The 26,607-nt window shown below is 46.4% G+C and overlaps 1 protein-coding gene across 4 annotated transcripts in view; it reads right to left on the bottom strand.

The window, feature by feature from the left end:
- Positions 1 to 26,607, bottom strand: part of CUNH5orf24 (chromosome unknown C5orf24 homolog) — a 62,590-nt gene that overhangs the window by 20,912 nt on the left and 15,071 nt on the right. The gene's annotated exons all lie outside the window — the stretch shown is intronic.

The following is a 26,607-nucleotide window of genomic DNA, read 5'->3' on the forward strand; positions in this document are numbered from 1 at the left end:
TTTTTGTGGCCAAAAAGGATGGTTCTTTAAGGCCTTGTATTGATTATCGTGCCCTCAATAAAATTACTATTAAATATCAGTATCCGTTACCCCTGATTTCGGATCTATTCTCTAGAGTTAGAGGTGCTTGCTGGTTTACCAAGCTTGACCTCAGGGGGGCGTATAATCTTATCCGCATTAAGCATGGGGATGAATGGAAGACGGCGTTTAATACTCCGGAGGGACATTTTGAGTACCTGGTGATGCCTTTTGGGCTCCCTAATGCCCCTTCTGTCTTCCAGTGCTTCATGAACGATATTTTACGAGACTTTGTCGATAAATTTTTGATTATTTATCTGGATGATATTTTGATCTTCTCCAAGGATTGGGATTCTCATGTGGAACATATTCGGACTGTGTTCCGGATCTTGAGGGAGAATTCCCTGTATGTCAAAGGATCGAAATGCCTTTTTGGAGTACAGAGGATTTCATTTTTGGGATTTATTTTGTCTCCGTCAACTATTGAAATGGACCCGGCCAAGGTACAGGCCATTTATGATTGGGTTCAGCCCACTTCTTTGAAGGCCCTCCAGAAGTTTTTGGGTTTTGCTAATTTTTATCGGAAATTGATAGCAAAATTTTCTAGTATTGCCAAGCCATTGACTGATCTGACTAAGAAGGGTGCTGATGTGTTGAATTGGTCTCCGGAGGCTGTTGCTTCCTTTCAGGAGCTGAAGCGAAGATTTACCTCCTCCCCGGTTTTGCGGCAACCTGATGTCTCACTCCCGTTCCAGGTAGAGGTGGATGCTTCTGAGATTGGTGCAGGAGCTGTTTTGTCCCAAAAGGATCCTGTAACATCTAAAATGAATCCCTGTGCTTTCTTTTCCCGAAAGTTCTCTCCATCTGAACGTAACTATGATGTGGGGAATCGGGAGCTGTTGGCCATGAAGTGGGCATTTGAGGAGTGGAGACATTGGTTGGAGGGAGCTAAACATCAAGTTGTGGTCCTCACTGACCACAAGAATTTGATTTACCTAGAGTCTGCTAAACGCTTGAACCCTAGACAGGCTAGGTGGGCCTTGTTTTTTACGTTTTGATTTTGTGGTCTCTTTTCTTCCTGGAACTAAGAATGTCAAGGCAGACGCCCTCTCTAGGAGCTTCTTTGCTTCTCCTGTGGTGACCAAGCCTGCTACCATCTTAGGCAAAGGGGTAGTTCTTTCTGCCATCTCGCCCGATTTGAGACTTGCGCTGCAAGAGTTCCAGGAGGACAAACCTGAGCGTTGTCCCAGTGGAAAGTTGTATGTTCCTGACCAGTGGAAGAAGAGAGTGATGTCTGAAGTTCATTGCTCTGCATTGGCTGGTCATCCAGGTATTTTTGGTACTAGAGATCTGGTGAGTCGCTCTTTTTGGTGGCCCACCTTGTCTCATGATGTCAGGAATTTTGTGCAGTCCTGTGGGACTTGCTCCCGGTCTAAATCTTGTTCTCGCTCTAGTGGGTTGTTGTAGCCTTTGCCGGTCCCCAGGAGGCCATGGACCCATATTTCAATGGATTTAATCTCTGATATGCCGGTCTCTCAAAGAATGACTGTTATTTGGGTGATTTGTGATAGGTTCTCTAAGATGGTTCATCTTGTACCACTCCCTAAGTTGCCATCTTCCTCTGAGTTCGTGTCCCTGTTTTTGCAACAGGTGGTTCGCTTACACGGGATTCCTGAGAACATTGTATCTGACAGAGGAGTTCAGTTTGCGTCTAGATTTTGGAGGACTTTCTGTTCCAAGCTGGGAATTCAGTTGTCCTTCTCTGCTTTTCACCCCCAGACCAATAGGCAGACAGAGAGAACAAACCAGACCTTTGAGTCGTATTTGAGATGTTTTATTTCCGCTGATCAGGATGATTGGGTTTAATTTTTGCCCTTGGCCGAATTTGCTTTAAATAATAGAGCTAGTTCTGCCACTTTGATGTCACCTTTTTTTTGTAACTTTGGGTTTTATCCTCGATTTTCTTCAGGGCAGGTGGAGCCTTCTGCCTGCCCAGGTGTTGATACTGTGGTGGAGAGAATGCACCAGATCTGGGACCAAGTGGTGGATAAGTTATCTCTCTCCCAGGAAAACGCCCAGCGGTTTTCCAATCGACATAGGACCATTGGTCCCCAGTTTAAGATTGGTGATATGGTGTGGTTATCATCAAAAAATATTGCTATGAAGGTGGCTTCTCCTAAGTTTAAGCCTAGATTTATTGGACCTTACAAGATATTGGAGATTATTAATCCGGTCTCTTTTCGTTTGGCTCTTCCTGTCACATTTAAAATCCATAATGTGTTCCATAAGTCCTTGTTGAAGAGGTTTGTCGAACCAGTTGTTCCTGGGGTGGCACCTCCAGACCCTGTATTGGTTGAAGGTAACATGGAATATGAGGTAGAGAAAATACTGGATTCCCGTTTGGCTAGACGGAGACTCCAGTATTTGGTTTAGTGGAAGGGTTATGGTCAGGAGGATAATTCCTGGGTCTCTGCCTCTGATATTCATGCCAAAAGATTGGTGCGTGCCTTTCATCGGGCTCACCCTGATCGCCCTGGTGGCGTGGTTGAGGGTTCGGTGACTCCTCCTCCAGGGGGAGGTACTGTTGTGAGTTCATTTTCCCCTTCGTCACTGAGGTCTGGTGAACTCCCTATTCTGGTAAAGGAAGGTAATGAGCCTGATTATCAGGCACCTGAGTCTAATGAGGATGACTGGCTGAGTGGAGTCACGGACTGGATATAAGGCTGCCGACGCCCTTCTGCCCTGCGGGTGATTTCTCTGTGGACTTCTAGGACACCAGTCTGATTCCTGCTCCTCTAAAGCTAAGATTTTTGCTTTGCCTGTTGCATTTGTGTTTTGTTTTTGTTTTCCTTGCTTTTCCGGATTCTGCCATTCCCTGCTGGGGTGAGCTGAATCTCCTTTTGCCTGTTGCTCTGTCTTCAGAATATTCCTGAGTACTGACATAGCTTTTTTGAAGCCTAGCGTCTTCAGGGCCTTTTTCACTGTCAGTCTGTTGGCTCTTATTTTCATAGGGTTTTTCACGGATTGCAGACAGCAACCTTCCTGTCCTTTTCTATCTAGTTAGCTGGGGCCCCGTCTTTGCTCAGTCTTTCCTTCTGTCTGTGTTAGTGTTTTCATCTTGCTTCACCGTCATTATATGTTGGGGGTCTGCTCTGGGGCAGTTTAGATTTCCCCTTTCTTTCTTTAGGCCTATTTAATTCTCCGGCTGTGATCGAGGGGTCTAGGGCATCGTAGGAACCCCCCACGGCTACTGCTAGTTGTGTTGATAGGTTCAGGGGTCTGCAATCCGATAGCTGCCAACTTCTCTGGTTTTCTGGACTTAGCTAGCATTTCTGTTTTTGCCTCCTACGGTGACTCAATCATAACAGGGGTCTATATGATAGAAAATACCCAAAAGTGACACCATTCTAAAAACTGCACCCCTTAAGGTAATCAAAACCACATTCAAGAAGTTTATTAACCCTTTTGGGGGGTCACAGGAATTTTTTGAATATTTAAAAATAAATGAACATCTAATTTTTTTTCACAAAAAAATACTTCAGGTTCAATTTTTCTTATTTTACCAAGAGTAACAGGAGAAATTGGTCTGCAAAAGTTATTGTGCAATTTGTCCTGAGTACGCTGATACCTGATATGTGGGGGGGAACCACTGTTTCGGTGCATGGCAGAGCTCAGAATGGAAGGAGCGCCGTTTGACTTTTTCAATGCAAAATTGGCTGGAATTCAGATCGGACGCCATGTCACGTTTGGAGAGCCCCTGATGTACCTAAACAGTGGAAACCCCCCACAAGTGACCCCATTTTGGAAACTAGACCCCCCCAAGGAACTTATCTAGATATGTGGTGAGAACTTTGAACCCACAAGAGCTTCATAGAAGTTTATAACGTACAGCGGTACAATTAAAAAATCATATTTTTTCCACAAAAATGATCTTTTCACCCCCAATTTTTATTTTCCCAAGGGGAAAAAGGGCCCCTAAAAGTTATTGTACAATTTATCCTGAGTACGCTGATACCCCACATGTGGGGGTAAACCACTATTTGGGCGCATGGCAGAGCTCGGAAGGGAAGCAGCGCCATTTGACGTTTTTGGCTGGAATTGAGATCTGACACCATGTCGCGATTGGAAAACCCCTGATGTACCAAAACAGTGGAAACCCCCCACAAATGACACCATTTTGGAAGCTAGACCCCCCCAAGGAACTTATCTAGATGTGTGGTGAGCACTTTGAATCCCCAAGGGCTTCACAGAAGTTTATAATGCCCGGGCATAAAAATAAAAAAATCGTATTTTTTCCACAAACATGATCAATTAGTCCCCAATTTTTTTATTTTCCCAAGGGTAACAGGAGAAATTGGACCCCAAAAGTTGTTGTCCAGTTTGTCCTGAGTACACTGATACCCAATATGTGGGAGAAAACTATTGTATGGGCACACGTCGGGGCTCGGAAGGGAAGTAGTGACGTTTTGGAATGCAGACTTTGATGGAATGGTCTGCGGGTGTCATGTTGCTTTTGGAGAGCCCCTGATGTACCTAAACTATTGAAACTCCCCACAAGTGACCACATTTTGGACACTAGACCCCCCACGGAACTTATCTAGATGTGTGATGAGCACTTTGAACCCACAACTGCTTCACAGAAGTTTATAACGCCCGGGCGTGAAAATAAAAAAAACCTTTTTTTCCACAAAAATGATATTTTTGCCCCCAATTTTTTATTTTCCTAAGGGCAACAGGAGAAATTGGACCCCAAAAGTTGTTTTGCAATTTGTCCTGAGTAGGCTGATACCCCATATGTGGGGGTAAAACACTGTTTGGGCGCATGGCAGAGCTTGGAAGGGAAGGAGCACCATTTGACTTTTTCAACTCAGAATTGGCTGGAATTGAGATCAGACGCCATGTTGCATTTGGAGAGCACCTGATGTGCCCAAACAGTGGAAACCCCCAATTCTAACTCCAACCCGAACCCCAACACACCCCAACCCTAATCTCAGCCCTAACCCGAGCCCTAACCCTAGCCCTAACCCTAATGGGAAAATGGAAATAAATACATTTTCTTTTAATTTTATTATTTTTCCCTTACTAAGGGGGTGATAACGGGGGGTTTGATATACTATTTATGGTGGTTTTTATGTTTGGCAGCTGTCACACGCTAAAAGACGCTTTTTATTGTAAAAATAGTTTTTGCATCACCACATATTGAGAGCTATAATTTTTCAAAAGTCATGTGAGGTCTTCTTTTTTGCGGGACGAGTTGACGTTTTTATTGGTACCATTTTTGGGCACGTGACATTTTTTGATCGCTTTATATTCCGATTTTTGGGACGCAGAATGAACAAAAACCAGCGTTTCATGAATTTCTTTTGGGGGGGGGGTGCGTTTACACCGTTACGCGTGCGGTAAAATTGATAAAGCAACCTACTGCACTGCAGTAGTTGACTACTGCAACCTCATGCTCTGTGGCCTCCCCTCAAACACTCTCGCACCCCTCCAATCTATTCTAAACTCTGCTGCCCGACTAATCCACCTGTCCCCCCGCTATTCCCCAGCTTCTCCCCTCTGTCAATCCCTTCACTGGCTCCCAATTGCCCAGAGACTCCATTACAAAACCCTAACCATGACATACAAAGCCATCCACAACTTGTCTCCTCCATACATCTGTGACCTCGTCTCCCGGTACTTTCCTGCACGCAACCTCCGATCCTCACAAGATCTCCTTCTCTACTCCCCTCTTATCTCCTCTTCCCACAATCGCATACAAGATTTCTCTCGCGCATCACCCCTACTCTGGAACTCTCTACCACAACATATCAGACTCTCACCTACCATCGAAACCTTCAAAAAGAGCCTGAAGACCCACCTCTTCCGACAAGCCTATAACCTGCAGTAACCACCAATCGACCAAACCGCTGCACGACCAGCTCTACCCTCGCCTACTGTATTATCACCCATCCCTTGAAGATTGTGAGCCCTCGCGGGCAGGGTCCTCTCTCCTCCTGTACCAGTTATGACTTGTATTGTTTAAGATTATTGTACTTGTTTTTATGTATACCCCTCCTCACATGTAAAGCGCCATGGAATAAATGGCGCTATAACAATAATAATAATAATAATAATAATAATAATAATAAAGCGCTTTTATTCTTCGGGTTAGTATGGTTACAGCGATACCTCATTTAGGTCTTTTTTTATGTTTTGCCGGTTTTATGCAATGAAAACGATTATATATAAAAAATTATTATTTTTGCATCGCTTTATTCTGCGAGCTATAACTTTTATTTTTTCTCTGATGACGCTGTGTGGTGGCTCGTTTTTTGCGGGACAAGATGACGTTTTCAGCGGTACCATGGATATTTATATGCGTCTTTTTGATCGCGCGTTATTGCACTTTTTGTTTGGCGGTATGATAATAAATCATTATTTTTTGCTTCGTTTTTTATTTTTTAAGGGGTTCGCTAAAGGGGTTAACTAATGGGACAGTTTTATAGGGCAGGTCGTTACGGACGCGGCGATACCTAATATGTGTACTTTTGTTGTTTTTTTTATTTCCAAAAAATAGATTTATTGGGGGAATATATTTTTTTTTTCTAATTTATTTGGAGATTTTTTTTAAATTATTTTAACACTTTTTTTTTTAACTTTATTACATAGTCCCAGGTGGGACATCACTGTCCTGTGACAGATCGCTGATCTGTCACATCACAGATCACTGTGACAGATCAGCTGTCACAGACACTGCTGCAGACTTCCTCATGCCTGCGCTTCGCAGGCACTGAGGAAGCCAGCTCCCTGCAGGCCCCCGTCGCCATCTTGGATTCGGGGTCCTGCAGGGAAGGAGCCCCCTGCAGCAGCGCTGCACATTACGCTGCCGTGGGGGGCTCAGGGAAGCACGGAGGGAGCCCCCTCCCTGCCGATGCTTCCCTTTAACCCCTGGTACACCGCGATCATGTTTGATCGCGGTGTGCAAGGGGTTAACGTGTCGGGGGCGGTCCGTGACTGACACATTGTGCCGGGTGTCAGTTGTGATAATTAGCTGACACCCGGCCGCGATCACCACGTGGGCGCTGCTGATCGCTGAGACGTACTATCCCGTCCATGGGCATAGGGGCCCGGGTCCCATGGACGGGATAGTACGTCTAATGTCAGGAAGGGGTTAAACAGCTCTGGTGAAATGAAAGGTGCTTAGTGATTGGGTGGAGCTATGTGGAGTGGGCATGGCCGATACACACAGACACACACAGTGGCATGTAAAAATTTGTGCACCCCTGCTCAAAATTAATGTTATTGTGAACAGTTAAGTAAGTTGAAAATGAAATGAGCCTAAAGTTAAAGGTGACATATTTCCTTTGTATATTAGGCAAAAATAGCAGAGGGAAGCATGAAGTGCTCTAAAATTTTCTGGTAGTCGGCTGCGCTGACTTTGTAGGTCCACTGTGTTCTATCAAGACCAAAGTCAGCGCAGCCGACTAGCAGGAAATTTTAGAGCACTTCATGCTTCCCTCTTCCTACAAGCTTTTCGGAGATGGAAATGTCATTCTCCAGCAGGACTTGGCACCTGTCCACACTGCCAAAAGTACCAATTCCTGGTTTACACACAACAGTATCACTGTGCTTGGTTGACCAGCAAACTCGCCTGACCTTAACCCCATAGAGAATCTATGGAGTATTGTCAAGAGAAAGATGAGAGACTCCAGACCCAACAATGCAGATGAGCTGAAGGCTGCTATCAAAGCAACCTGGGTTTCCATAACACCTCAGCAGTGCCACAGGCTGATCGCCTCCATGACACACTGCACTGATGCAGTGATTGATGCAAAAGGAGCCCCGAACCAAGTATTGAGTGCAATTACTGAACATACATTTCAGTAGGCCAACATTTCAGATTTTAAAATCATTTATCCAGCTGGTGTTATAAAATATTCTAATTTACTGAGATAATGATTTTTGGGTGTTCATTGGCTGTAAGCCATAATCATCAACATTAACAGAAATAAACACCTGAAATAGATCACTCTGTGTGTAATGACTCTACATAATATATGAGTTTCACTTTTTGTATTGAAGAACTGAAATAAATTAATTTTTTGATGATATTATAATTTTGCGAGATGCACCTGTTTGTGGCATTGGAGCACTACGTCTACAGAGCAAAGAGCCGATATATTATACCAGGAGGTCTGGCTTTGAAAGCAGAAAATCAAATAAAGGAAGATTTATATCATAGGATGATATACAGATGATAGGACGCAAGAAGTTTCATTATTTAGGATACATAGCACAGACCTGGGGAAAATTCACAGCAAGAAATAGAATAAAGCTAATGGATGTTCCTGCGATGAGGTCTATCTGCTGTCCGGGGCTGCACTAAAATGGGAGCCAGTGCTATGAAATATTAATGTGCCAGCAAAGCACTTGCTGTATGAATGTAATAATGGCAGCCTCCGATAGCACTGAATTTCTCACAGAAGGAATATTGGCCAGCACACGGAAGCAGAAAGCACTTCTGTAACACAGGGAATGTCTGCATATTTTATCTAGCCCAACATGCAAGTACACAAAATCTCCGTCCTACCCCGCCATCCTACTATGCACACAAAATCCCCGTCCTACCCCGCCATCCTAACATGCAGACAAAATCCCCGTCCTACCCAGCCATCCTACTATGCACACAAAATCCCCATCCTACTATGCACACAAAATCCCCATCCTACCCCGCCATCCTACTATGCACACAAAATCCCCGTCCTACCCCGCCATCCTACTATGCACACAAAATCCCCGTCCTACCCCACCATCCTACTATGCACACAAAATCCCCGTCCTACCCCACCATCCTACTATGCAGACAAAATCCTCGTCCTACCCCGCCATCCTACTATGCACACAAAATCCCCATCCAACCCGCCATCCTACTATGCACACAAAATCCCCATCCTACCCCATCATACCATGCACAAAAAATCCCCATCCTACCCCATCATACCATGCACAAAAAATCCCCATCCTACCCCGCCATCCTACTATGCACACAAAATCCCCGTCCTACCCCGCCATCCTACTAAGCACACAAAATCCCCATCCTACCTCACCATCCTACTATGCACACAAAATCCCCATCCAACCCGCCATCCTACTATGCACACAGAATCCCCATCCTACCCCGACATCATACCATGCACACAAAATCCCCATCCTACCCTGCCATCATACCATGCACACAAAATCCCCATCCTACCCCGCCATCCTACTATGCACACAAAATCCCCGTCCTACCCCGCCATCCTACTAAGCACACAAAATCCCCATCCTACCTCACCATCCTACTATGCACACAAAATCCCCATCCAACGCGCCATCCTACTATGCACACAGAATCCCCATCCTACCCCGACATCATACCATGCACACAAAATCCCCATACTACCCCACCATCCTACTATGCACACAAAATCCCCGTCCTACCCCACCATCCTACTATGCACACAAAATCCTAATGTGATGCCTCGGTATACAAACACTCACTGCCCCACCAGTCTAGCATCTGTCTGCTGTAATACTGATGTCTTCCGAGGGACTTTAGGCCCCTTGGGCACTAGGGCTTAGAAGCGACTGTCCTTCCAAATAAGACAAAAAAAATTAAAAGAAATCTGAAAAAGTAGGATTGAAAGTTGATAAAAAGTTCTCGAATTTCCTAATATTAGTTCCAGTATGGTACGTTAGGTGCGCCGGCTGGACATTGGGTATTTCTGCAGGTCCTGGGTTTGACAGCTCCACTTCCAGTCCTAAGCTTGACATAGGAGAGAATTCCTTCTGCCGACAGTGTTGTGCTTGAAGGACACGGACAGTCTCACTTCAATAGCTGAACCAGCCTCCTTTCACTGTCAAAGCCAATGCATTGCCAGACATGAAGGTTGCCTCAACTACTGAAACTAGCAGCCAGCTCCCTTCCCATACAAAACAGGATATGCTCTTTTGCGTTGGGCACAATACGTCAAGTAAAACTACCAAACTGGAGTGCTCTATCAAGAGGGGAAAATGTAGTCAATGCATGACCGCAGTTATGGATATCGCATGTGACCGCCCACTTGCATGGGGAAAACAGGGGAATCATGACAGTGAGAGCAATGCCACGATTCAGTAGTCTGCGGTTGCATAGAGTGACTTATAGCCTTTTCTTCTAAGCCCAGCCAGGACAGATAATTTACAGAAACATTCCATTTTCCAAAAGGTTGTGCAGTAAGCATTGACCATAAAGCTGTCTGGGTATATAATAAGCGCTAGGTAACACTGTATTGAGTAGACAGCATGTGATCAGGGCTGTGGGGTCAGTAAGCCAAACCTCCGACTCGACTCCAACTCCACAGCACTGGCTCACTACCGAGCATGTACATAAAATGCAGCACTGGCTCACTACCGAGCATGTACATAAAGTGCAGCACTGGCTCACTACCGAGCATGTACATAAAGTGCAGCACTGGCTCACTACTGAGCATGTACATAAAATGCAGCACCTGCTCACTACTGAGCATGTACATAAAGTGCAGCACTGGCTCACTACTGAGCATGTACATAAAGTGCAGCACTGGCTCACTACTGAGCATGTACATAAAGTGCAGCACTGGCTCACTACTGAGCATGTATTTAAAGTGCAGCACTGGCTCACTACTGAGCATGTACATAAAGTGCAGCACTGGCTCACTACCGAGCATGTACATAAAGTGCAGCACTGGCTCACTACTGAGCATGTACATAAAGTGCAGCACTGGCTCACTACTGAGCATGTACATAGAGAACAGCACTGGCTCACTACTGAGCATGTACATAAAGTGCAGCACTGGCTCACTACCGAGCATGTACATAAAGTGCAGCACTGGCTCACTACTGAGCATGTACATAAAGTGCAGCACTGGCTTACTACTGAGCATGTACATAAAGTGCAGCATCGGCTCACTACCGAGCATGTACATAAAGTGCAGCACTGGCTCACTACCGAGCATGTACATAAAGTGCAGCACTGGCTCACTACTGAGCATGTACATAGAGAACAGTACTGGCTCACTACTGAGCATGTACATAAAGTGCAGCACTGGCTCACTACTGAGCATGTACATAAAGTGCAGCACTGGCTCACTACTGAGTATGTACATAAAGTGCAGCACTGGCTCACTACTGAGCATGTACATAAAGTGCAGCACTGGCTCACTACTGAGCATGTACATAAAGTGCAGCACTGGCTCACTACCGAGCATGTACATAAAGTGCAGCACTGGCTCACTACTGAGCATGTACATAAAGTGCAGCACTGGCTCACTACTGAGCATGTACATAGAGAACAGCACTGGCTCACTACTGAGCATGTACATAAAGTGCAGCACTGGCTCACTACCGAGCATGTACATAAAGTGCAGAACTGGCTCACTACTGAGCATGTACATAAAGTGCAGCACTGGCTCACTACTGAGCATGTACATAAAGTGCAGCACTGGCTCACTACTGAGCATGTACATAAAGTGCAGCACCGGCTCACTACTGAGCATGTACATAGAGAGCAGCACTGGCTCACTACTGAGCATGTACATAAAGTGCAGCACCGGCTCACTACTGAGCATGTACATAAAGTGCAGCACCGGCTCACTACTGAGCATGTACATAAAGTGCAGCAGCGGCTCACTACTGAGCATGTACATAAAGTGCAGCACCGGCTCACTACTGAGCATGCACATAAAGTGCAGCACTGGCTCACTACTGAGCATGCACATAAAGTGCAGCACTGGCTCACTACTGAGCATGTACATAAAGTGCAGCACTGGCTCACTACCGAGCATGTACATAAAGTGCAGCACTGGCTCACTACCGAGCATGTACATAAAGTGCAGCACTGGCTCACTACTGAGCATGTACATAAAGTGCAGCACTGGCTCACTACTGAGCATGTACATAGAGAACAGCACTGGCTCACTACTGAGCATGTACATAAAGTGCAGCACTGGCTCACTACCGAGCATGTACATAAAGTGCAGCACTGGCTCACTACTGAGCATGTACATAAAGTGCAGCACTGGCTTACTACTGAGCATGTACATAAAGTGCAGCATCGGCTCACTACCGAGCATGTACATAAAGTGCAGCACTGGCTCACTACCGAGCATGTACATAAAGTGCAGCACTGGCTCACTACTGAGCATGTACATAGAGAACAGCACTGGCTCACTACTGAGCATGTACATAAAGTGCAGCACTGGCTCACTACTGAGTATGTACATAAAGTGCAGCACTGGCTCACTACTGAGCATGTACATAAAGTGCAGCACTGGCTCACTACTGAGCATGTACATAAAGTGCAGCACTGGCTCACAACCGAGCATGTACATAAAGTGCAGCACTGGCTCACTACTGAGCATGTACATAAAGTGCAGCACTGGCTCACTACTGAGCATGTACATAGAGAACAGCACTGGCTCACTACTGAGCATGTACATAAAGTGCAGCACTGGCTCACTACCGAGCATGTACATAAAGTGCAGAACTGGCTCACTACTGAGCATGTACATAAAGTGCAGCACTGGCTCACTACTGAGCATGTACATAAAGTGCAGCACTGGCTCACTACTGAGCATGTACATAAAGTGCAGCACCGGCTCACTACTGAGCATGTACATAAAGTGCAGCACTGGCTCACTACTGAGCATGTACATAAAGTGCAGCACTGGCTCACAACCGAGCATGTACATAAAGTGCAGCACTGGCTCACAACTGAGCATGTACATAAAGTGCAGCACTGGCTCACTACTGAGCATGTACATAGAGAACAGCACTGGCTCACTACTGAGCATGTACATAAAGTGCAGCACTGGCTCACTACCGAGCATGTACATAAAGTGCAGAACTGGCTCACTACTGAGCATGTACATAAAGTGCAGCACTGGCTCACTACTGAGCATGTACATAAAGTGCAGCACTGGCTCACTACTGAGCATGTACATAAAGTGCAGCACCGGCTCACTACTGAGCATGTACATAGAGAGCAGCACCGGCTCACTACTGAGCATGTACATAAAGTGCAGCACCGGATCACTACTGAGCATGTACATAAAGTGCAGCACCGGCTCACTACTGAGCATGTACATAAAGTGCAGCACCGGCTCACTACTGAGCATGTACATAAAGTGCAGAACTGGCTCACTACTGAGCATGTACATAAAGTGCAGCACTGGCTCACTACTGAGCATGTACATAAAGTGCAGCACTGGCTCACTACTGAGCATGTACATAAAGTGCAGCACTGGCTCACTACTGAGCATGTACATAAAGTGCAGCACTGGCTCACTACTGAGCATGTACATAAAGTGCAGCACTGGCTCACTACTGAGCATGTACATAAAGTGCTGATAATTACCGCTTTATGTCTAAGTAAAATAGTCCATTCTCCCACAATGTCTGACCGCTGGTGATTCTGCTGAAAGCTTAAATTTGCAACAGGATCACAAACAATGATGTCTTAGGTCAGAAGTCCCCAGCCTTTTTTTTACCTTGAGAACCACATTCAACTCTGAGAAATGGTCATCAGCCACATCCAGCATCCTTATCCCAAATAGTAGAGACACTCTGAACCCTCCATGACTGTTGTGTTGACAGTGAAAGCTTCGTCACAGACAGCTGAGACCTTGCTCCCCCTCCCCTATAGGTAGTACACTTGCACTTGTTCTCAATGTACCCCCACTTGGTATTCAAGTATCAGGCAGAGGTGTCCAGCTTGCAGCACCCACTGGCTAACAGTATCATCCTACTCAAATTTACCATATATATTCCTCTTCTCCAGATCTGCTCGTCTGAGTGCGGCTAGAAGTCATCATCTGGAGACCTTCTATTCATAGATGGTTGCTTGATCTGGTGCTAATGCTGGGTTTACTATTCTTGCAGTAATAATCTCCTGCTAATAAAACTGTGATTTCATCAAAACTACACTACGCAGTCCAATTAGTGACACATGACTGGAATCGGGGTCTCTGTCTCTACATTATCTAGCTCTCAGATTAGTAGCAAAAACCTGCTTCCCTTTACTACTACATGCCCAACTTGTGGTAAATGATAATGTAATACACAAAATCTAGTTTTACATTTTGTTGTATGCCAGCCTTATTCCAGTAAATTGCTACATGTGTATCCAGCTTTACTCTGAGGAATACATTTCAGTCTAAACAGGCACGCCAGTTCTACAAGGCTAAAAACAACCTAGCTCCTGACTGGAACATCTGAGCTAGGTATTATAATCTAGCAGTCTTCATATGTTATTATGTTTCTCCAGAGACATGGGCATAAATAGTGGTTTGCGCACTGGAAGAATAAAAATAAATAAATCACAAAATAGTAAAAAAAATGGAGCCCTTCATCTCTATTCCAGTTTTATAGACCTCTGCATTATGTACGTCACCTAACTATACATACATTTTAAAAAAATTGTTATTTTCATCTGTTGGATGAACTTGCACCATTTACAGTCTATGGCACAGCCAGCGGCATCATAGCACGGTATTTCTACTGGGTATTTCAGAGCCCTGATTTGGGACTAGTGCAAGTCCCAGGCATGGGACCCCCACTGATCTGCAAGTTATCACCTTTATTTTGGATAGCGGATATCATTTAATGTTAGGAATAACTGTTGGCAAACCCAAACAGTAAAGTTCGGGGTCCGTATATGGCCACGGACTCCAAACATTGACTTCTCCAGGAAGCCCATGTTACTGTTCCGAACATCGCATGTTTCACACGCTGTCATCTGACAGTGCGAGAAAAAACAGCGGTGCTAATCAGTAATAAGATCATTACCACCAGTCAGGGTGCTGCAGCTCCCATGCTATCATCTGAGCCAGCAGCTCTAACCAGCGTTAAAAAGATTACCGCCAGTCACAGATGTCGGCTGATGAGAGTACTACTCTCATCATCCTACACCTGCTCTCGCTGATCGCTTTGAGAGCAGGCGAAGCTGAGAGTATTCATTAGCTTGCGCCTGTGCAATAAATACTTTTTTTTTTAAATGGCATGGATTCCCATTTTGATAACCAGTGTAGCTAAAGCTGATAGCTGCGAGCTGTAACCCCCAGCTGTCAGCTTTATACTGGCTGTTTATTAAAAAAAAGAGGGGTCAACACGCTGTATTTAAATAAATAATTTAAAAAAAAAAACGACATGGGTACCACCCTTTTTTGACAATCAGCCAAGGTAAAACAGACAGCTGTGGGCTGGTATTTTCATACTGGGAATGGACAAATATACCCATACATTCTTGATAAAAATCTGCTGCCATCTATCAAGATGATGAAGATGAAACAAGGGTGGACATTTCAGCAAGTCAATGATCCCAAACACACAGGGAAGAGTACTCTGATTTGGTTTCAGAGAAAGAAAATAAAGCTGCAAGAATGACCCAGCCAATCCAATAGAAAATGTATGGAAGGAACTGAAGCTCAGACTTCATAGGAGTCCATGGGACCTTCAGGATTTGAACACTGTGTGTGTGGAAGAATGGGCCAAAATAATACCCGAGCAATGCCTGCGACTAGTTTCTCCATACAGAAGATGTCTTGAAGCGGTCATCATCAACAATGGCTTTGGTACAAAGTGTGTCATTTCTCATTATTACACATCATTTATAGACATCTATGTATTGATTTTTTTGCCTGTGTGGATTGGATTGGTTGATACTGACATCTGGTGAGAATTTCATATCAATAGCACCTTTAAATATATATTTTCTTAGAAAATTGGTGAAGTGTTCAATACTTATTTCACCAGCTGTAAATGTGTTGGCTGAATGAACTGTCTATTTGCTGTGATACCTTTGTGCACAGAAGAGGATGATGATTTAGTTTTGGATAAAGCGGCACATTTGGACCAAATCACGTAGGCTGTGTGAACGCTACCTAATGCCCTCCAGAGAGCGTGAATCCCTACACAGGGCCGATCCAAGGGTGTACCGTTGTAGAATGAAGAACTGCATTATTTCAACTGAGCGTAATAAAACCCAGCAGGCCTGAAACAGCGACAGTATAATCATGTGAACAGTAATGTGATCCTCACCATGTATACAGGATGTGGCTGTATATATCTAGCGATGGACACACACACAAGGCCCTCCAGAATATTTACATAAAGGGGTTGAATACATGTAACAAAACTGCAGGATAAATCCCTTAGAGATGAACTGCACATTTATTCCTCCATGCTGCTGCACGATGCCAACGTACACGAACCCTGATATTATTACATGTCGTCGTATTTCCTGTGCATCGCTCACTGATTATTTTTGGGAAACATTCCACCTTCGGCTTTGGTTTTATGTGCTAATTTCCTGAGAAACGCTTTTCCCAGTTGATTTTTTCTTATGGCAGTTCTGCAGTGCCGTACATTTCACCCTCCATTGTAAATCTGAGACTTAAAGGGAAGAAACATATAATATTGGCAGACACGGTGTTTCGGGGTATTACCCCTCATCAGTGCAAAGTATGAGAACAAATTTGGCTAGGTGAGAGGTCATATGAAGCAAAGGATGCAAACATCTTTATCTACACATTGCAGAGGGTCAAAAGTATCCATCGCCCAGGACAGTGGTCTATACGGGGCAACTAACAGAAATGCAGCATGCTTGGCGTACCCCCTGAATCCCACTTTACTATTTTGTTACCAGAACAAGAAGTGTGGGGGGAGTAACTAAGACTGACAATTGATAAGTATGCCTTACAAGCCCACTAGAGTAACATGAACCAATTTTAGGAGCATCATGGCTCTTCAAGAATTTGGGGTGTCGTCATGCTCGCCATGTCTGTTTTGCCTCATGACCCCTGGAGCGGTGTGCACGCGTATCTCATGTCTGCTATCCTGCATTTTTCCTAGAGCAGTGTGCACAGTGCACGCTCACCTCATGACTGTTTGGCTGCAAGATGCCTGCGTTTCTGCTCTGCCTTCTGTGATCATCTCTGTGTTCCAAGAACTCCTGATCATGTGATATTTCCTAGGTTCCAGCACTGGCTGGTTCTGCAATCATCTCTGCATGTCTGGAACCCCTGATCATGTGACTGCTCTCTGTGATCCTGGAGGATATGAACTGGAAGTTCTTCCCTGGTCCTGACCCGGAAGTACTGGTGCTATATCAGACCACCCCTCCCTATGGTCAGGGCCTGAGTATTGTGTTTCTTCCCTGCATGGCTGCTTGGTCGCTCTCCGTATTCTGTGCCCCTGCACTTTGCCCTGTCGTGCATCTCTGCACACGCTCTGTGCTTGTACTCTGCCTCTTGTCTCGTGCCATGTCTTGTGTTGTCTCTCGTGCCATGTTTGTCCTTGCCGTGCTTTGCCTTGTAGTACTTCTGCTGTTCTCTGCCTTAGCCTGTTTCGCCATGTCTGGTCTTTGCTATTCTGAGCCTTGTGGTACTTCTCATGTTTCTTGTCTCTGCCTGGTTTTCCACACTCTGCCCTTTGGTGCTCTCTTGCACATTTCTATGTCTAGTCCCAAAGCTCTGGCTTGGCCCGGCTCTGGGCTTCGGCCTACGCTCCGCTGCTAGACTCTGTCCTATCGTGCTCTCTTGCACATTTCCACACTAGTCCCAAGGCTCTGCCTTGGCCCGGCTCTGGCCTACGCTCCGCTGCTAGCTCTGTTCTCTCTCTGACTTGGCTCTGTGTTTCTGCCTACGTTCCGCTCCGTGTTCCGTACCTAGTCTTGCCTTGTTTCTCGCCTAGCCTTGTTTCTTCGTGTGCCCTTCGCATGTGCCAGGCCTTCCTAGCCTCCTGCTTGTGCCTCAGCCGTGCCCGCCTGCTTGTGCCTCAGCCGAGCTCGTCGGTCAGTGACAGCTGTGTCGCCTGCTATGCCCCAGTCGGGTTCGCTGGAGTCTTACCCGCCTGTTTGTGCTGCAGCCCGTCCAGCTAGCCAGTGCCCCAGCCGTGCTCTCTGTGCTTCCTTGCACTCACGCTGTCTCTGCACTGTGCTCTCCGTGCTTCTCTTAGCACGCGCAGGCCCTCGCCTGCCCCGTGGCATACCTCCCCGTGCTTCTGTAAAAGTACGCGCAGGTCTTGCCATGCCCCCTGTCATGTCCTCTGCACGCGGAGGACTCTGCCTCGAACCCTGACCCTGGCGTGTCTCGCTGCACGCGCAGGACTCTGCCTCGAACCCTGGCGTGTCTCGCTGCACGCGCAGGACTCTGCCTCGAACCCTGGCGTGTCTCGCTGCACGCGCAGGACTCTGCCTCGAACCCTGGCGTGTCTCGCTGCACGCGCAGGACTCTGCCTCGAACCCTGGCGTGTCTCCCTGCACGCGCAGGACTCTGCCTCGAACCCTGGCTTGTCTCGCTGCACGCGCAGGACTCTGCCTCGAACCCTGGCGTGTCTCGCTGCACGCGCAGGACTCTGCCTCGAACCCTGGCGTGTCTCGCTGCACGCGCAGGACTCTGCCTCGAACCCTGGCGTGTCTCGCTGCACGCGCAGGACTCTGCCTCGAACCCTGGCGTGTCTCTCTGCACGCGCAGGACTCTGCCTCGAACCCTGGCGTGTCTCTCTGCACGCGCAGGACTCTGCCTCGAACCCTGGCGTGTCCCCTACACACGCACCCTGCCTTGTACCTTATCCTGGACCCTGGTGTGCCCCTAGCACGCACCCTGCTTGGAATCCAGCCTTGGACCTCAGCGTTTTCCCTAACACGCACCATGCCTGGAGATCTGTCGTGCCTCCTTGCCTGAACCCTGGTTTGCCTGCCGGATGCCTGGAACCTGCCGATCGCTGCCAGAGATCGTAAGCCTGATGACTGCAGCCTGATGTCCTGAGCTTTTGTCCGCAGCCTGATGCCCTGATCATGTCGATCGTTGCCAGCTGTCCGGAGTCCGATGCCATTGTGCCTTTACCTGTACCCAGGCATGCCACCTGGCACTTACCATGCTATGGACCTTGGCGTGCCCACGCACGTACCTTGCCGTGTTTGCTTGTTATCACGTTTTTGCACTGAATGTTTTCCTGAAGTTGTCTTAATGAAGATACCTTGAACTTACGTCTTGTCTTGCTTCCTGCTTGTCCCTGGTCGTCAGACACTCACATAGTGTGCCCCTAAGCCGGCCGTCTGGTGCCAGCAGTCGTGGTGGCTCACCCTCTTGGTCTTGCCCCTGACACTCCCTGTATAGGGGGTGGTTCCTCACAAGGTCAGCTCGCCCTAGGTGGGTGGGTGCCACGACCCAGAGGGTCAACTCTAAAGAAAAATGACTCAGCGTAAGCTGACCTCGTCACAGGTGTCTTCGTCCAAGCAACACAAACAGAAATCTACTCCATGAATGACGCAGACTTCCAGTTTATTGGTTTGTCCTAATAGGTGTCCTGAAAGCCCCTGCTCATCACATCAGGAGAACGGGCACAATTAACCCTTCCTTTCCTGTTTTGCCATTTCCACTTCCCCCTACTGCCATTTAATATTAGCCTTCCTGACAGTCTTTAGACTTGGGACTGATACGGTGATGGTGAATTAAAGGGGTATCCTCAAAATCTAAAGTTATCTATAGGAGCGGAGCGGATGTGCATGCTCAACCTCACCTCTATGAGACAGCTGGAAATAGCGGAGCGCAGAAATCTTCGATCTCTGGCAGTCCCATAAAGGATGAATGGAGAGGAGACATGTGCACCCTCATTACATTCAGATGGGGCAGTGCAGAGGCCAGTTCTCAGGATCAGAACCAAACTGGGGATAACTAGATTCAGAGAAAAGTCCTTTAAAGCCCATTTAGGCTCATTAAGCCCTTAATGACAGAGCTTTTTTCGATTTTTTTTTTTTTTTGCTCCCCTTCTTCCCAGAGCCATAACTTTTTTATTTTTCAATATGGCCATGTGAGGGCTTATTTTTTGCGGGATGAGTTGTACTTTTGAACAACATCATTGGTTTTACGATGTTAGTGTACTTGAAAACAGGAAACAAATTCCAAGTGCGGTAAAATTGCAAAAAAAAGTGCAATTCCACACTTGTTTTTTGCTTGGCTTTTTTTGCTAGGTTCACTAAATGCTAAAACTGACCTGCCATTATGATTCTCCAGGTCATTACGAGTTCATAGACACCAAATATGTCTATGTTCTCTTATCTAAGTGGTGAAAAAAAGTCCCAAGTTTGCTAAAAAAAAAAAAAAATTGCGCCATTTTCCGAGACCCATAGCGTCTCCATTTTTCGTGATCTCGGGTTGCGTGAGGCCTTATTTTTTGAGTGCCGAATTGACGTTAATGATACCACTTTTGTGCAGATACGTTCTTTTGATTGCTCGTTATTGCATTTTAATTCAATATCGCGGCAACCAAAAAAAAAAAATGTAATTCTGGCGTTTTGATTTTTTAACTCTCTACGCCGTTTAGTGATCGGGTTAATACTTTTTTTTATTGATAGATCGGGCGATTCTGAACATGGCGATACCAAATATGTGTAGGTTTGAATTTTTCTTAGTCTTATTTTGATTGGGTTGAAAGGGGGTGATTAAAACTTGTTTTTTTTAATTTTTAAACACTTTTTTTTTTTTTTACTTTTGGCATGCTTCAATAGCCTCAGAAGCTAGAATAGCTAGAAGCTGCCATACTTGATCGGCTCTGCTACATATAGGCGATGCTCAGATCACCTATATGCAGCTGAATTCCAGCAATGCTATGAGCGCCGACCACAGGGTGGCGCTCAGAGCAATCTGCCGGCAACAACCACTGAGGTCTCTATGAGTCCTCTGGTTGTCATGGCAATGTGTCACTGACCCCCGATCACGTGACGGGTGTCGGCGATGCGCTCATTTCCGGCCGAGCGCCGGAAGCGCTAGTTAAATGCCCACTGTCAACGTTTGACAAGGGGATTTAACTAGTTAATAGGCGCGGGCAGATCCCGATTCCGCCCGTGCCTATTGCGGGCACATGTCAGCTGTTTATAACAGCTGACATGTCGCGGCTTTGAGGCGAGCTCACCGCCGGAGCCCACCTTAAAGCAGGGGATACTGACCGCTGACGTACTATCCCGTCAGCCCGTGTCAGTGTCTAGTTTGAAAAGAGTCTTTGCCAAATGTACATATATTTTTTTTTCTACTAGATCCTTTTTCATCAGTGTGCCGGAAGCACTTTTATTTTTGGTCAGTGTAGTTTTTATCATACGGTGTGTTATCCGGGCTTCCTTTACGCAAAAATTAAATAAACTGCACCATATCCACACAGGACAAATCGATAGGGACAAATTGCCTCAGGGTCTTTAAATGCACATTGGACATAAGATTTCATTTTGCTTGAAATGCTAAATGCAGCAAATGTCCGGCACAATAAAAAAAAGCAGCAGTAAAAAAAAACAAAAAAAAACAGTGCTTATCTTATGTGGGAACATGGCCTAACATTAATATACAGCTAATGGAAAACTTACTTCAGAACAATCAAAAGTATATACAGGACATGAAAAAAGGATTTCAATAGTTTGACTCTGCTGGTTTATCAGCAGGGCTGCGGAGTCGGTAAGCAATCTCCGACTCCTGACTCGGACGACACAGCCCTGCCTCACTACTAAGCATGTGCATAAAGTGCAGCACTGGCTCACTACCGAGCAAGTACATAAAATGCAGCACCAGCTCACTACCGAGCATGTGCATAAAGTGCAGCACTGGCTCACTACCGAGCAAGTACATAAAATGCAGCACCAGCTCACTACTGAGCGTGTACATAAAATGCAGCACCGGCTCACCACTGAGCATGTACATAAAGTGCAGCACTGGCTCACTACTGAGCATGTACATAGAGAACAGTACTGGCTCACTACTGAGCATGTACATAAAGTGCAGCACTGGCTCACTACCGAGCATGTACATAAAGTGCAGCACTGGCTCACTACTGAGCATGTACATAGAGAACAGTACTGGCTCACTACTGAGCATGTACATAAAGTGCAGCACTGGCTCACTACTAAGCATGTACATAAAGTGCAACACCGGCTCACTACTGAGCATGTACATAAAGTGCAGCACTGGCTCACTACCGAGCAAGTACATAAAATGCAGCACCAGCTCACTACTGAGCATGTACATAAAATGCAGCACCGGCTCACTACTGAGCATGTACATAAAGTGCAGCACTGGCTCACTACTGAGCATGTACATAGAGAACAGCACTGGCTCACTACTGAGCATGTACATAAAGTGCAGCACTGGCTCACTACTGAGCATGTACATAAAGTGCAGCACTGGCTCACTACTCAGCATGTACATAAAGTGCAGCACTGGCTCACTACTGAGCATGTACATAAAGTGCAGCACTGGCTCACTACTGAGCATGTACATAAAGTGCAGCACTGGCTCACTACTGAGCATGTACATAAAGTGCAGCACTGGCTCACTACTGAGCATGTACATAAAGTGCAGCACTGGCTCACTACTGAGCATGTACATAAAGTGCAGCACTGGCTCACTACTGAGCATGTACATAAAGTGCAGCACTGGCTCACTACCGAGCAAGTACATAAAGTGCAGCACTGGCTCACTACTGAGCAAGTACATAAAATGCAGCACCAGCTCACTACTGAGCGTGTACATAAAATGCAGCACCGGCTCACTACTGAGCATGTACATAAAATGCAGCACCGGCTCACTACTGAGCATGTACATAAAGTGCAGCACTGGCTCACTACTGAGCATGTACATAGAGAACAGCACTGGCTCACTACTGAGCATGTACATAAAGTGCAGCACTGGCTCACTACTGAGCATGTACATAAAGTGCAGCACCGGCTCACTACTGAGCATGTACATAAAGTGCAGCACCGGCTCACTACTGAGCACGTACATAAAGTGCAGCACCGGCTCACTACTGAGCACGTACATAAAGTGCAGCACCGGCTCACTACTGAGCATGTACATAAAGTGCAGCACCGGCTCACTACTGAGCATGTACATAAAGTGCAGCACTGGCTCACTACCGAGCATGTACATAGAGAACAGCACTGGCTCACTACTGAGCATGTACATAAAGTGCAGCACTGGCTCACTACCGAGCATGTACATAAAATGCAGCACCGGCTCACTACTGAGCATGTACATAAAGTGCAGCACTGGCTCACTACTGAGCATGTACATAGAGAACAGCACTGGCTCACTACTGAGCATGTACATAAAGTGCAGCACTGGCTCACTACTGAGCATGTACATAAAGTGCAGCACTGGCTCACTACCGAGCATGTACATAAAGTGCAGCACTGGCTCACTACCGAGCATGTACATAAAGTGCAGCACTGGCTCACTACCGAGCATGTACATAAAGTGCAGCACTGGCTCACTACCGAGCATGTACATAAAGTGCAGCACTGGCTCACTACTGAGCATGTACATAAAGTGCAGCACTGGCTCACTACTGAGAATGTACATAAAGTGCAGCACTGGCTCACTACTGAGCATGTACATAATGTGCAGCACTGGCTCACTACTGAGCAAGTACATAAAGTGCAGCACTGGCTCACTACTGAGCATGTACATAAAGTGCAGCACTGGCTCACTACTGAGCATGTACATAAAGTGCAGCACCGGCTCACTACTGAGCATGTACATAAAGTGCAGCACTGGCTCACTACCGAGCATGTACATAGAGAACAGCACTGGCTCACTACTGAGCATGTACATAAAGTGCAGCACTGGCTCACTACCGAGCATGTACATAAAATGCAGCACCGGCTCACTACTGAGCATGTACATAAAGTGCAGCACTGGCTCACTACTGAGCATGTACATAGAGAACAGCACTGGCTCACTACTGAGCATGTACATAAAGTGCAGCACTGGCTCACTACTGAGCATGTACATAAAGTGCAGCACTGGCTCACTACCGAGCATGTACATAAAGTGCAGCACTGGCTCACTACCGAGCATGTACATAAAGTGCAGCACTGGCTCACTACCGAGCATGTACATAAAGTGCAGCACTGGCTCACTACCGAGCATGTACATAAAGTGCAGCACTGGCTCACTACTGAGCATGTACATAAAGTGCAGCACTGGCTCACTACTGAGAATGTACATAAAGTGCAGCACTGGCTCACTACTGAGCATGTACATAATGTGCAGCACTGGCTCACTACTGAGCAAGTACATAAAGTGCAGCACTGGCTCACTACTGAGCATGTACATAAAGTGCAGCACTGGCTCACTACTGAGCATGTACATAAAGTGCAGCACTGGCTCACTACTGAGCATGTACATAAAGTGCAGCACTGGCTCACTACTGAGCATGTACATAAAATGCCGCACCGGCTCACTACTGAGCGTGTACATAGAGAACAGCACTGGCTCACTACTGAGCATGTACATAAAGTGCAGCACTGGCTCACTACTGAGCATGTACATAAAGTGCAGCACTGGCTCACTACCGAGCAAGTACATAAAGTGCAGCACCGGCTCACTACTGAGCGTGTACATAAAATGCAGCACCGGCTCACCACTGAGCATGTACATAAAATGCCGCACCGGCTCACTACTGAGCGTGTACATAGAGAACAGCACTGGCTCACTACTGAGCATGTACATAAAGTGCAGCACTGGCTCACCACTGAGCATGTACATAAAATGCAGCACCTGCTCACTACTGAGCATGTACATAAAATGCAGCATCGGCTCACTACCGAGCAAGTACATAAAGTGCAGCACCGGCTCACTACTGAGCATGTACATAGAGGGCAGCACCGGCTCACTACTGAGCATGTACATAAATTGCAGCACCTGCTCACTACTGAGCATGTACATAAAATGCAGCACCTGCTTACTACTGAGCATGTACATAAAGTGCAGCACTGGCTCACTACGGAGCATGTACATAAAGTGCAGCACTGGCTCACTACCAAGCAAGTACATAAAGTTCAGCACCGGCTTACTACTGAGCATGTACATAGAGGGCAGCACTGTCTCACTACTGAGCATGTACATAGAGAACAGCACTGGCTCACTACTGAGCATGTACATAAAGTGCAGCACTGGCTCACTACTGAGCATGTACATAAAGTGCAGCACTGGCTCACTACCGAGCAAGTACATAAAGTGCAGCACTGGCTCACTACCGAGCAAGTACATAAAGTGCAGCACCGGCTCACTACTGAGCGTGTACATAAAATGCAGCACCGGCTCACCACTGAGCATGTACATAAAGTGCAGCACTGGCTCACTACTGAGCATGTACATAGAGAACAGTACTGGCTCACTACTGAGCATGTACATAAAGTGCAGCACTGGCTCACTACTGAGCATGTACATAAAGTGCAGCACCGGCTCACTACTGAGCATGTACATAAAATGCAGCACTGGCTCACTACCGAGCATGTACATAAAGTGCAGCACTGGCTCACTACTGAGCATGTACATAGAGAACAGTACTGGCTCACTACTGAGCATGTACATAAAGTGCAGCAATGGCTCACTACTGAGCATGTACATAAAGTGCAGCACTGGCTCACTACTGAGCATGTACATAAAGTGCAGCACTGGCTCACTACTGAGCATGTACATAAAGTGCAGCACCGGCTCACTATTGAGCATGTACATAAAGTGCAGCACTGGCTCACTACTGAGCATGTACATAAAATGCCGCACCGGCTCACTACTGAGCGTGTACATAGAGAACAGCACTGGCTCACTACTGAGCATGTACATAAAGTGCAGCACTGGCTCACCACTGAGCATGTACATAAAATGCAGCACCTGCTCACTACTGAGCATGTACATAAAATGCAGCATCGGCTCACTACCGAGCAAGTACATAAAGTGCAGCACCGGCTCACTACTGAGCATGTACATAAATTGCAGCACCTGCTCACTACTGAGCATGTACATAAAATGCAGCACCTGCTTACTACTGAGCATGTACATAAAGTGCAGCACTGGCTCACTACGGAGCATGTACATAAAGTGCAGCACTGGCTCACTACCAAGCAAGTACATAAAGTTCAGCACCGGCTTACTACTGAGCATGTACATAGAGGGCAGCACTGTCTCACTACTGAGCATGTACATAGAGAACAGCACTGGCTCACTACTGAGCATGTACATAAAGTGCAGCACTGGCTCACTACTGAGCATGTACATAAAGTGCAGCACTGGCTCACTACCGAGCAAGTACATAAAGTGCAGCACTGGCTCACTACCGAGCAAGTACATAAAGTGCAGCACCGGCTCACTACTGAGCGTGTACATAAAATGCAGCACCGGCTCACCACTGAGCATGTACATAAAGTGCAGCACTGGCTCACTACTGAGCATGTACATAGAGAACAGTACTGGCTCACTACTGAGCATGTACATAAAGTGCAGCACTGGCTCACTACTGAGCATGTACATAAAGTGCAGCACCGGCTCACTACTGAGCATGTACATAAAATGCAGCACTGGCTCACTACCGAGCATGTACATAAAGTGCAGCACTGGCTCACTACTGAGCATGTACATAGAGAACAGTACTGGCTCACTACTGAGCATGTACATAAAGTGCAGCACTGGCTCACTACTGAGCATGTACATAAAGTGCAGCACCGGCTCACTACTGAGCATGTACATAAAGTGCAGCACTGGCTCACTACCGAGCAAGTACATAAAA

Source organism: Dendrobates tinctorius, unplaced genomic scaffold (genome assembly GCF_039654945.1).
Source record: "Dendrobates tinctorius isolate UK_male_01 unplaced genomic scaffold, ASM3965494v1 ptg000036l, whole genome shotgun sequence".
Taxonomy (NCBI): domain Eukaryota; kingdom Metazoa; phylum Chordata; class Amphibia; order Anura; family Dendrobatidae; genus Dendrobates; species Dendrobates tinctorius.